This window comes from Pogoniulus pusillus, chromosome 21, assembly GCF_015220805.1.
Source record: "Pogoniulus pusillus isolate bPogPus1 chromosome 21, bPogPus1.pri, whole genome shotgun sequence".
Classification (NCBI taxonomy): domain Eukaryota; kingdom Metazoa; phylum Chordata; class Aves; order Piciformes; family Lybiidae; genus Pogoniulus; species Pogoniulus pusillus.
In genome coordinates this window covers 21,167,176-21,178,025 of record NC_087284.1, presented here as the reverse complement: position 1 = coordinate 21,178,025, position 10,850 = coordinate 21,167,176, and positions in this window count along the sequence as shown.

The window sequence follows — 10,850 nt, the reverse complement described above, 5'->3', positions numbered from 1 at the left end:
CTGCTGAGTCGAGTCGTCAGTGCCCCGATCTCGCCTCTCACCAGCCTCCGGACTCCGACAGTGAGTGATGCTGGTTCTCACATGCAGATGGTATCTATCATTTAGCTGGTAGTGGAAGTTACTGACCTGAGGTCATACACCTGGGCCAGAGAGGCTAGCAACTCAGCAACAGGGCAATTGTGCAGGTTTTGATTTAAAGGAGAAGAAACCCCAACATTTACAAAGCAGAGAGCTATTTACATGCTTGCAGAATATTAGCAGTGCAGCCTCCTCCTCCAGGTCTTCTGCTGAGCCCATTACCAGGGGAGAGCTGTGTTTTCTCTACCTTTCAGAAAAGACTGAATGTTTCTAATGAACTCTCTCAATTCGCATTTGAAGAGGATTGACTCAGCCCTTAGATATGTAAGTAGTCTTTGCAAGTCTCCCTCTCTTTCCTTCTGCCCATACTCATGAAGTATCTGTTTCTCCGGTGCACAGCCACTAGAAGGACATAAAAGCATGTCACATACCATGCACATCACTGCATTCAAAGTTGTGCACCTGGGCTGAGCGCAGCAAGTGCTGGCAGGGAGACTGTGGGAATGCAGTGCGGGAGGGAATAATAACAGGCAGTGTGTGAGCATCTGACCTTTGATTCCCACAGCTTCAGGATGCCTCCTACGGGGGAGGAAAGCTCGTGTGACACCTGGTTAATGAGAAAAACCAGGTGTGCTGTGTGTAAAAGACTGGGCTGTACTCGCCTAGATTATGCTAATGTGTAGGGGTGTGCTCTATGCTCAAGACTAAGATAAGTAGAGTCAGAACAAACAATAAAGGTCTCAGGTGGAGTCCATATCATTTCTCACTAGCTTGGCCCAGAGCGATCCAGAAGGAGAACTTGCTGCAAGTGGGCGACCACAGAAGCCTCGTGAAGCACTCTCTTCGGAGCAGCCATGGGAGGTAATCCGACAGAGAGCTCCTGTTTAATAACCTGGAGGTGTGCGTTAGAAGCTGCTGATGAGGTGCGAGGTGTTACAGAAGTGCTAAATAGTTACCATGCCAGGGCAGGACTAGGCTGGATGTTAGGAGGAAGTTGTGGGCAGAGAGAGTGATTGGCATTGGAATGGGCTGCCCAGGGAGGTGGTGGAGGCACCGTCCCTGGAGGTGTTCAAGCAAAGCCTGGCTGAGGCACTTAGTGCCATGGTCTAGGCGACTGGCTAGGGCTGGGTGCTAGGTTGGACTGGCTGAGCTTGGAGGTCTCTTCCAGCCTGGTTGATTCTATGAGATTCTAGAGCTTAAAAGTTAATGGGTAAGACAGTTTCACTGTGTATAAGATTCACAAGGGAAAGCATGGGGATTGCAAAGGCAAATACACAATACTAGTGACACCATTGCTAATAGGTGATATTAATAGAGGTGTAAGAACAATGGCAGTAAGAAAGAATGAGTAATTATAATAAGGCTTTAGTAATTAGTATAAACTATTGTCCTGGAGTCCAGTGAGAGAAATTACATATTAGGCCATAGCATGAAACACCAAATGAGACCAGGAAGAGCAGCAGGGCAGTGCACGTGCAGCACAGCTAAATGTCACTGCATGTGAATTCACTTGTAAAAATAATTAATTGAACAGCAGCTTGACATTTACCCTGCAAAGAGACCCTTGAAAATCTGCTTGCTGGAGCAGTCTGTGCTGTTTACTGCTGGGGGAGCGGAGGCTCATCATTATTCCAGAGTAAATACAAGAGAATGGATCAAATTCAACTCTGAGGAAAGGTAAAAACCAAACCTACAGGCAAAGCTTGCACTGGACTCGCCCAGCTTTGCCCTTTCTCCTTGCTGTATGGAACCAGTGAATACCATTAAGCCTGACCAAACATTTCCAATACAGAAAGCAATTTCCACTTGCACAAAATGCCTTCCCGCAGGGCTGAAGTTTCACATCCTGTTTCCTACCTCAAAAATATTTTTTACTAATGTTATTTGCAGGCACCAGAGTCAGAATAATGGTCAGGCAGGTTGGTTTGTTTGTTTGCTTGGGGGCTTTAAGGATATAGAGGAAAACAGAGTAAAAGAAAGGAAGTTGTTGTGTTCTCCTCCTTACGTTTTAACTGGCGGCTCAGTCGCAAGCATCATCCCTTCATTGCGTAGATGGACTCAGCTGTGTGGCCTGACCAGCATCAGTTGTGATGGGCTAATAAACCCAAACCAGTTCTGCATGCTCATGGGCCATCCAGTTCTTTCTGAATATACATGTCCTCTCAAGCCCTGGAAGGAACAGGACAGACTCATCATAAATGATGTTGAACACAGTCATCGCTCACTCAGAAACCTGTCCACACAATGTTGTGATGCTTTGGGTGTTCCCTGCCCCCCCCCCCCACTTTGGAAATCACCCAGACTAGACTCAGCCAGCTCTGGAAATTGAATGAAGCTTATATTTACATCTGGCACAATATACAAACAGATTTACAGTACATACAGTTATAGACAGAAATAGACAAGGTAAAAGGTAACACAGAAACACAACAGCCCTCCCAGAAACCTGAGTCCCCAGGAGGGGATCCCAACCGCCCCTTCACCCTCCCCCTACCCCTCTCAACCTTACCCCAGTGCCAAGGAAGAATGGAGGTTTGGCCAGGGGGTTAGGAAGCAAAGTGGATCAGAGAAACAGAGGGTGAGGTTAGAGAGAGAGAGATGCAGTTCAGAGCTCCCCAGCAGGAGAAGTAGAGACTAGAGAGAACTGCAGCTCAGCCAGTTCCCCAGCAGAAGTGCCTTATCTATGTTTTGATTCTTCTTCTTGTATCTCTCAGCAAGCCTATGAGTGAAGCAGACATCATTCTATTTCCCTTTCACAGCCTGTAATCTAGTTCTTCTCACCACAACATTCCAGCTAGCTTCAAACTAGCACAAATGTCCATTAAATATTCTGTCTCACAGGGAAACTAAAATGGACTTGGCCCCTCCATGTTTGGCAATGGCCACTTTTATCCAGAGGTTATCACAATACTGATGGGTCTGTTTAAACAAAACTGAACTCTAAGTATGGCACTATACTGCTTCTGATATGCCCACCTTTTTTTCTGTTCCCACAAGCATTTCCTCCCAGCTTATGAAGCTTACTTTTTCTTTTTATGCTTCTTGGCTAATGATTGGACTTGATGATCCTGAAGGTCTTTCCCAATCTAAGGAATTCTGTGATTCTTGCCCTCTGAAGGACTTGCCCAAGTACTTCTTAGGCTACTCCAATGTGCGCTTCCAGTTAAGCGAAGGTACACCTGGCCAGGGTGAAGAGTTTGCTAATAGTGGATTAAGGCCTGTGAAAGGATAAAATGAGAAGTGTTCTCCATCTGCAACTTACTGTTGCTGACATTCAGAGAAAGCAAACAAGATTCATGGAGACTGTTTGGGAAGGAGGAAAGAGGAGAAAACACCAGGGGTGCATATTAGCTAAATCAAATGCACACTGACAGCCACATACACTTGCACAAGCCACGCAAAGTAGATGATGTGCATTTGAGCCAGCCACCTGCTTCATCTGTTGACATGCATTGACCTTGCCCTGATGAAGGCAGTATAAGCCAAACTGTGTTTTCATAATACAACTGCACTGCCACAAAAAAAACTATTGATGACTTTGCCATCTCTAGAGATTTTCATCTAATGTGAAACCAGGGCTGATTTTCGACTGAGTTAATTCTGTTCATGAAAGGCCAGTGCACTTTATCTGGTTAAAAGAAGCTCTACATCCAGGATTAGCTGTCTGAGTTAATTCAGACTTCTGAAAGCATTTAATTAAGGCTTCTTCCTCTTTCCACATTCCTGCAGTCACAACAAATTGAAGACAACAGGTGATGTTCTCGTTTTAGTTTTACCCCAATTCCTGCTAACAACAGCTCCTTGAGCTGTTGCTGGGTCCTGGCAATAGCACCTGAACAGCAGCAATGCAAGGTCCAATACCTGTGCCCTCTCTGGCATGTAACCAGAACTTACAGCAGTTCCAGGAATGTGGGGCACAGTAAGAAGGATGTGTCACGACCTGGTTATCCTGTACCAACCCTGGTCAGCAGGAGGTGTGGGGAGGTCATGCTAAGGTTCAGATAATGCTTTGAAATGATGCCAAGCAGCTGATGACTGGAGCACAGGGAAAACGTCAAGGAAAACCAGGGATATCAGCATTTCCCTGGCCTGAAGTTGTGGAACTGCAGCAGGAGCAGCTCCAGGTTGCTTAGCAGCAGGTGTGCACACTGCCACGTGGGCTCCTCTTGGCTGCAGGCAGTGCAAAGCAGGACCCAGGCAGCTGTGAAAACGGAGCAGCAAGAGGTTGGCACAGTGGTGGGAACCAGATAAATACAACATCCTCCAGCCCTCTGCTCCCTCCTGTTTCCCCTGGAAGCCCTTCCCTTTCCCCTCATGCCCCCCACAGCAGGCACAGTGCCCCCAGAGCCGTGTAGAGTGCAGTGTACACACCCATCCTTGTTCAAGAAAAGCCTGGATGAGGCACTTAGTGCCATGGTCTGGTTGACTGGCTAGGGCTGGGTGCTAGGTTGGACTGGATGAGCTTGGAGGTCTCTTCCAATCTGGTTGATTCTATTAAATACTTTGAGTTTATACACTCCTGAAAGCTTGGGAGTTGAATGCCACAATACTGAGTATATAGAGTCATTTATGCATTCAGTGGAAATATCCAAGCAGCCTTTCACTCCAAATGGAGTGAAAAGTTGGCATCATTAGGCAAAATTATGTCTGTGGTAGTATGTAGAATCATAGTATATGTATATAGAGTCATTTATGCTTTCAGTGGAAATATCCAAGCAGCCTTTCACTCCAAATGAAGTGAAAAGTTGGCATCATTTGGCAAAATTGTATATGTGGTATGTTTAGCAGCTGTCAGACAAGTTGGGCAGAGGGAGATAATAGAAAAGGTCCTCGGTGATTTTGAGTTTCTGACTGATTCATGGTTGCCCTTGACCAGACTCCCTGACACCACCAGGGCCTGGAAAGAAACCATACTTCAGTGGGAACCCAAAATCTTAGCCCTTTAGAGACTACCAGGAGACTGTACTTATCCCTGGATAAGCAAATTCAGGCTTTGTGGGCTGCATATAAGCTAAAATGAAACTCAGATGCTGGCACTGCAGTTAGGACTGTCTGTCTCCAGGGTCATGCTGAGCTTCAAACCAGTTGAACAAGCTGCGGTGTGCTCCAGTGGTCAAGACAGCATTAACACATGGAAGGAATAAAAGAAGGAATGCTTTTGGCAAGCACACAGCAGACAGAAATGATCACCTCAAACACTGCTAGCTAAGGGAAACTGACAATCTGCTCCCAGCCTGCTGCAAAGCACTCTGAGAAGCAAGTGAGATTATTCCCTTTCATTGGGACACCATTACACAGCTACAAGTCAGCTGCCAGAAATGACAGTAGAAGTTGCAGATACTGAAATTCTGCCAGAGAGGTGAGGGTTTATTGTGCACACTCTCTCCTGGAAGAGGAAAGAGGAAACCTGACACACTGATCAGTGTACCACCATCAATATTAATGAAGAAGAAAATATCTGTGGCAGTGCTCAGGAAAACAATACCTTACTGTTACTGGGTAAAAGATGGGAATACTTGTTCATTCCTGTGGCACAGAACCCACATGTCAGAGGTCTTAGATATGTAAGCCCTGACAACCTGGTTAAGGTAACTGCAATGTCATATCCTACTAAGATTCAACCTCTAAATACATTCCTCCTAGGATGACCACTTTATTGGTTAGAAATGTCAGGAAATGTAAGCAGTGACAACTGGTACCTCAGGAAAGAGTCATGGAATCATGGAATCAACCAGGTTGGAAGAGACCTCCAAGATCATCCAGTCCAACCTAGCACCCAGCCCTAGCCAGTCACCTAGACCATGGCACTAAGTGCCTCATCCAGGCTTTGCTTGAACACCTCCAGGGATGGTGACTCCACCACCTCCCTGGGCAGCCCATTCCAATGCCAATCACTCTCTCTGCCAACAACTTCCTCCTAACATCCAGCCTAGACCTACCCTGCCACAACTTGAGACTGTGTCCACTTGTTCTGTTGCTGCTTGCCTGGGAGAAGAGGCCAATCCCTGTCTGGCTACAGCCTCTCTTCAGGTAGTTGTAGACAGCAATAAGCTCTGCCCTGAGCCTCCTCTTCTGCAGGCTGCACACCCCCAGCTCCCTCAGCCTCTCCTCATAGGGTTTATGTTCCAGGCCCCTCACCAGCTTTGTCGCCCTCCTGTGGACACCTTCCAGTACTGCAACATCTCTCTTGAATTGAGGGGCCCAGAACTGACACAAACCAAGGCAAGTTGCATGTAACAGTTAACTGTATTAAGCATGGAAGCACTGACTGGTAATGGATGTTAGGCTGAATTCTGTCTGGTACAGCTGAATTTAGAGCAGATCTGCAATAGAACACAGGTTTCTGGTAAACAAAGTGGGTTTGTGTCAAGGAGGGGGGGTCTGTGATGCTGGAAGTTGATATCAGAGGAGATGGTATTTCATGGATATATGAGAGGTAAATAAAACTTCATATAAAGCTCTCTCTACTTTCTGCAGCACAAGCTCACAGGGGCTGGGGCCATCAGCGACTTCAAACAGCAGTCATCACACCAGCTTGCCACTACAGAGGAACGCGCATGGGGAGATCAAAGGTAACACTACCCCCACAGTCAAGGCAGGATGATGCCAAGGGAAGTTGAGGTCAGAGCTTCTGCTTCCTCAGAATGCCTCAGGCAATAACCAAAACACATTCAACAAGTGCTTTAGTTCAGGAGAGTGCTAGAATAAAGAGATAAAGATGTTTCAGCTTCAAGCCCAGGCAGCCACAAGAAGCAGCTCACAATTTACATGACCAATAGTGAACCCAGATGTAAGCTCAGGAGCTTGTGTGGTACTTCAGCAGTCTGCAAAGTCAGGTGCAGCTGAGAAAACATGGATGTGCTACAGGGAGCACTCCTCATAAGCCTCCCTACCCCTCCTCCAAAACTCTGAGATAATTTTGCTTGCACCTTACCTTCATGCCAGGTGTTCTCTTTCCGTGCAGGGACCCATACAAGGAGTCTTACACCAAAGTCAAATACTGTTTAATGCAGCTAAGAGTGATGCTAATACAAAGTGTATAATTCTGACAGGTTACCTAGCAGAAATAAGGGCTGTCCACATGCCTAGAGGCAGATCTGACTGACTGCCCCCCGAAATCCCCCTCACACAGCTAACTACAGCTAACTTTGCAGATTCTCTGCCAGCCTTCTCAAGGCTATTTTCTTTGCAGCTGCACTTCCTTATCACTATGACCTAACAATACTCTTCCTGCTCTCCTTATTTCAGACTGCTCAATTCTGCCCAAACCCCAGCACCTTCACGTTTTACAGTATCTTCCTTCTTCCTTATAAGAAAACATAGGAGATGGGGAAAGGAGGAAGAAAAGGGTCAGCTAATGCATCCTGCATATGAGACAGTACTGATACAGCCTCCAAACCCCTCGTGGAAACAGTTCCTGGCATAGTGCAGAATGCTGACAGAGAACAGGCTGCTGGTATTGGCACAAAGCAAACAGACAGAGGAAAAGTCCCCTGAGAGAGCTAATCAAACAGAGAAATAATAATGCAACTTTATTTGCCATTGGAATGGGCTGCCCAGGGAGGTGGTGGAGGCATCGTCCCTGGAGGTGTTCAAGAAAAGCCTGGATGAGGCAATTGGTGCCATGGTCTGGTTGACTGGCTAGGGCTGGGGGATAGGTTGGACTGGATGATCTTGGAGGTCTCTTCCAACCTGCTTGATTCTATGATTCTGTGATTTGGTAGCTGGTGATCAAGCTTTTAACTGCAAAGTTAACTACTCTGAGTGGCTCTTAAGACTGAAATACCAAAAAATATTCCTGTAATCCCTCTGTTTTTAGCCAGAACTAGAGGTATACTATTAAAAAAAACCCAAACCCACACAACAAAGGATACCACCACCCAAAAAAACCCCAAAGCAAGCCATCCAGATAAGAATACTATACATTATTTCTATATGGGCCTTTAATTTCAAACAGGTGATGATCATTATCTGAACTGAGCAAGAGTAAAGAAAACCACTAAGTAATGGACTAAGAAATGTAATTATTTTAAAGTACCTACTGAAACAACAGCTAGAAAAGCAAAAGCACAAAGACTGAAGACTCAGAGTTCTCCATGTGGCATGAAAGATGCTGGAGGCAGATGGCACAGCTCATTTTTCTCCTTTGAATTGTGGCATCGACCAAGTGCAGCTCAGGAATTTTATGCAACAAAAGCTTGATCTCATTTCTCTTTAAAGTCAAACTCATGGCCTGAGTTTCCCCACCTTAATTCCTTGGCACATGGCAGTTTTCATAGGATGACATTTATAGCCCAGAGAAACTCATCTGGGCAGAGCTATGCAACAGAAATACTGTGTTGTATTGCAGTAGAAAATCAATGTTCTCCTCTGAAGTATTTATCTAATCATAGCTTACAAGTGCAAAGCAGTATTATTTCTAAGTTAAAACCAGACCATCTTATCTTATTAAAACCCTCTCCCACTCTGCACTCTCTTCTGCATTGCTAGTTTATTGAAAATAAACTGTTCTGGCACTTGCACTGTCTTAATACCTGGCATCTTTCTAGCTGTCACCAAGTTTGCAAGCCTGAATCACTGTGCATTGTCTTTTGGGGAGAGGATGGAGGAGAGTCTGTTGACTTTTTTAATTGCTGATGCTCATTTTTGCTAATAACTGCAATTAAAAAAATGCTTCTACAATAAAAAGCATTTTAAGCTTCTTTTCCAAACTCCTTGATTGTTACTCTGGTACAACTGCTTTCCCCCAGACACTGAAAACTCAGTCATTTAGACAATTGTCTGGTAGATATTATGCAAATACATTGTGGTTTCATAAAAGGATGTTCCTTGTTGGCTACTCTGCTAGTTTGAGCCTAGCTGGGATATTTTGGTGAGAAGAATTAGATTATATAGGCTGTGAAAAGGAAACAATGGTGATGTCTACTTCACTCATAGGCTTGCTGAGATCATAGAGTCAACCAGGTTGGAAGAGACTTCCAAGATCAGCCAGTCCAAACCTAGCACCCAGCCCTAGCCAATCAACTAGACCATGGCACTAAGTGCCTCATCCAGGCTTTGCTTGAACACCTCCAGGGATGGTGACTCCACCACCTCCGTGGGCAGCCCATTCCAATGCCAATCACTCTCTCTGTGAAGAACTTCCTCCTAACATCCAGCCTGTACTTCCCCTAGCACAACTTGAGACTGTGTCCCCTTGTTCTGTTGCTGGTTGCCTTGCAGAAGAGACCAACTCCCATCTGGCTGCAGCCTCCCTTCAGGTAGTTGTAGACAGCAATGAGCTCTGCCCTGAGCCTCCTCTTCTGCAGGCTGCACATCCCCAGCTCCCTCAGCCTCTCCTCCATAGGGTTTGTGTTCCAGGCCCCTCACCAGCTTTGTTGCCCTTCTCTGGACATGTTCCAGCACCTCAACATCTCTCTTGAATTGAGGAGCCCAGAACTGGAAAAGCAAAGCAGCAGGTGACATTGTAGACCTTGCATTCCTCTGCTCCCCTCAAAAGAAAACAAAATTAAAAGATCATCACCAGATACTTCCTAATTACTTACCCAGGAAAGCACAGGAAAGATCATTTAATCAGTAATGCAAATTAATAACTGGAGCAACCTCTTTTATTTTGAATTAGGGTACTTGCTGCCTGTCAAAGCAAAGTCTGCCAAGCAGATGAAAATGCAACATAAACTGTTACATTTAAGCAGGCTAGATGAAAATGTCATTGATAATTGCCTTGAAAATGTTAGCTGCTGTGCTTTGAATCCAGACATAGCACTGGCTGCAGGCAGGTTCTACACTAGCAGCTGTAAACAGTTTCAGTGTCATCTAGAAATGGCTTTGATGCAAGCCTGAAAGATTTGCTGTCTCATTTTTTGTATTGCTCTGTGGTTTTGGAAAGGGACTAGAGCTCAGTATTTTGGACAGGCTTGATTCTGTGCTTACTCCAGCCCTGTAAGCTGACAGGACAGCTGGTAACTACTGCTAACTCTCCAAACCCTGAAAGTTCACATCACAGAACTTAGGACATGGTAAGGCAGAGGGAAGAGGTTTTGATTTTTTTAATATGATTACCTGGAGTACTCTATTCAGCTTTGGGGCTCCCAGTATAAGACATGGCCTTGCTTGAGCAGGCCTGGAAAATCATCAAGGGGCTAGAACACCTTCCCTATGAAGACAGGCTGAGAGAGTTGGGATTGTTCAGCCTGGAGAAGAAAAAACTCAGGGACAACTTTGTAGTGGCCTTCCAGTACCTAAAAGGAGCCTACAGAAAGGATGGGAAGGGAATTTTCACTAGGGAGTGGCCTTCCAGTACCTAAAAGGAGCCTACAGAAAGGATGGGAAGGGAATTTTCACTAGGAAGTGGCCTTCCAGTACCTAAAAGGAGCCTACAAAAAGGATGGGAATTTTCACTAGGGAGTGGCCTTCCAGTACCTAAAAGGAGCCTACAGAAAGGATGGGAAGGGAATTTTCACTAGGGAGTGGCCTTCCAGTACCTAAAAGGAGCCTACAGAAAGGTTGGAAAGGGAATTTTCATTAGGGAGTGGCCTTCCAGGACCTAAAAGGAGCCCACAGGAACAGGTTGCCCAGGGAAGTGGTGGAGGCCACCCTGGAGGTTTTTAAGGCCAGGCTGGATGGGGCTCTGAGCAACCTGATCTAGTCTGATGTGTCCCTGTCCATGGTAGGGGGTTTGGAACTGGATGATCTTCGAGGTCCCTTCCAACTCTGACAGTTCTGTGAGATAACACTGACTTAAAGCACCTTGGAGCAGCAAATCTAAAATA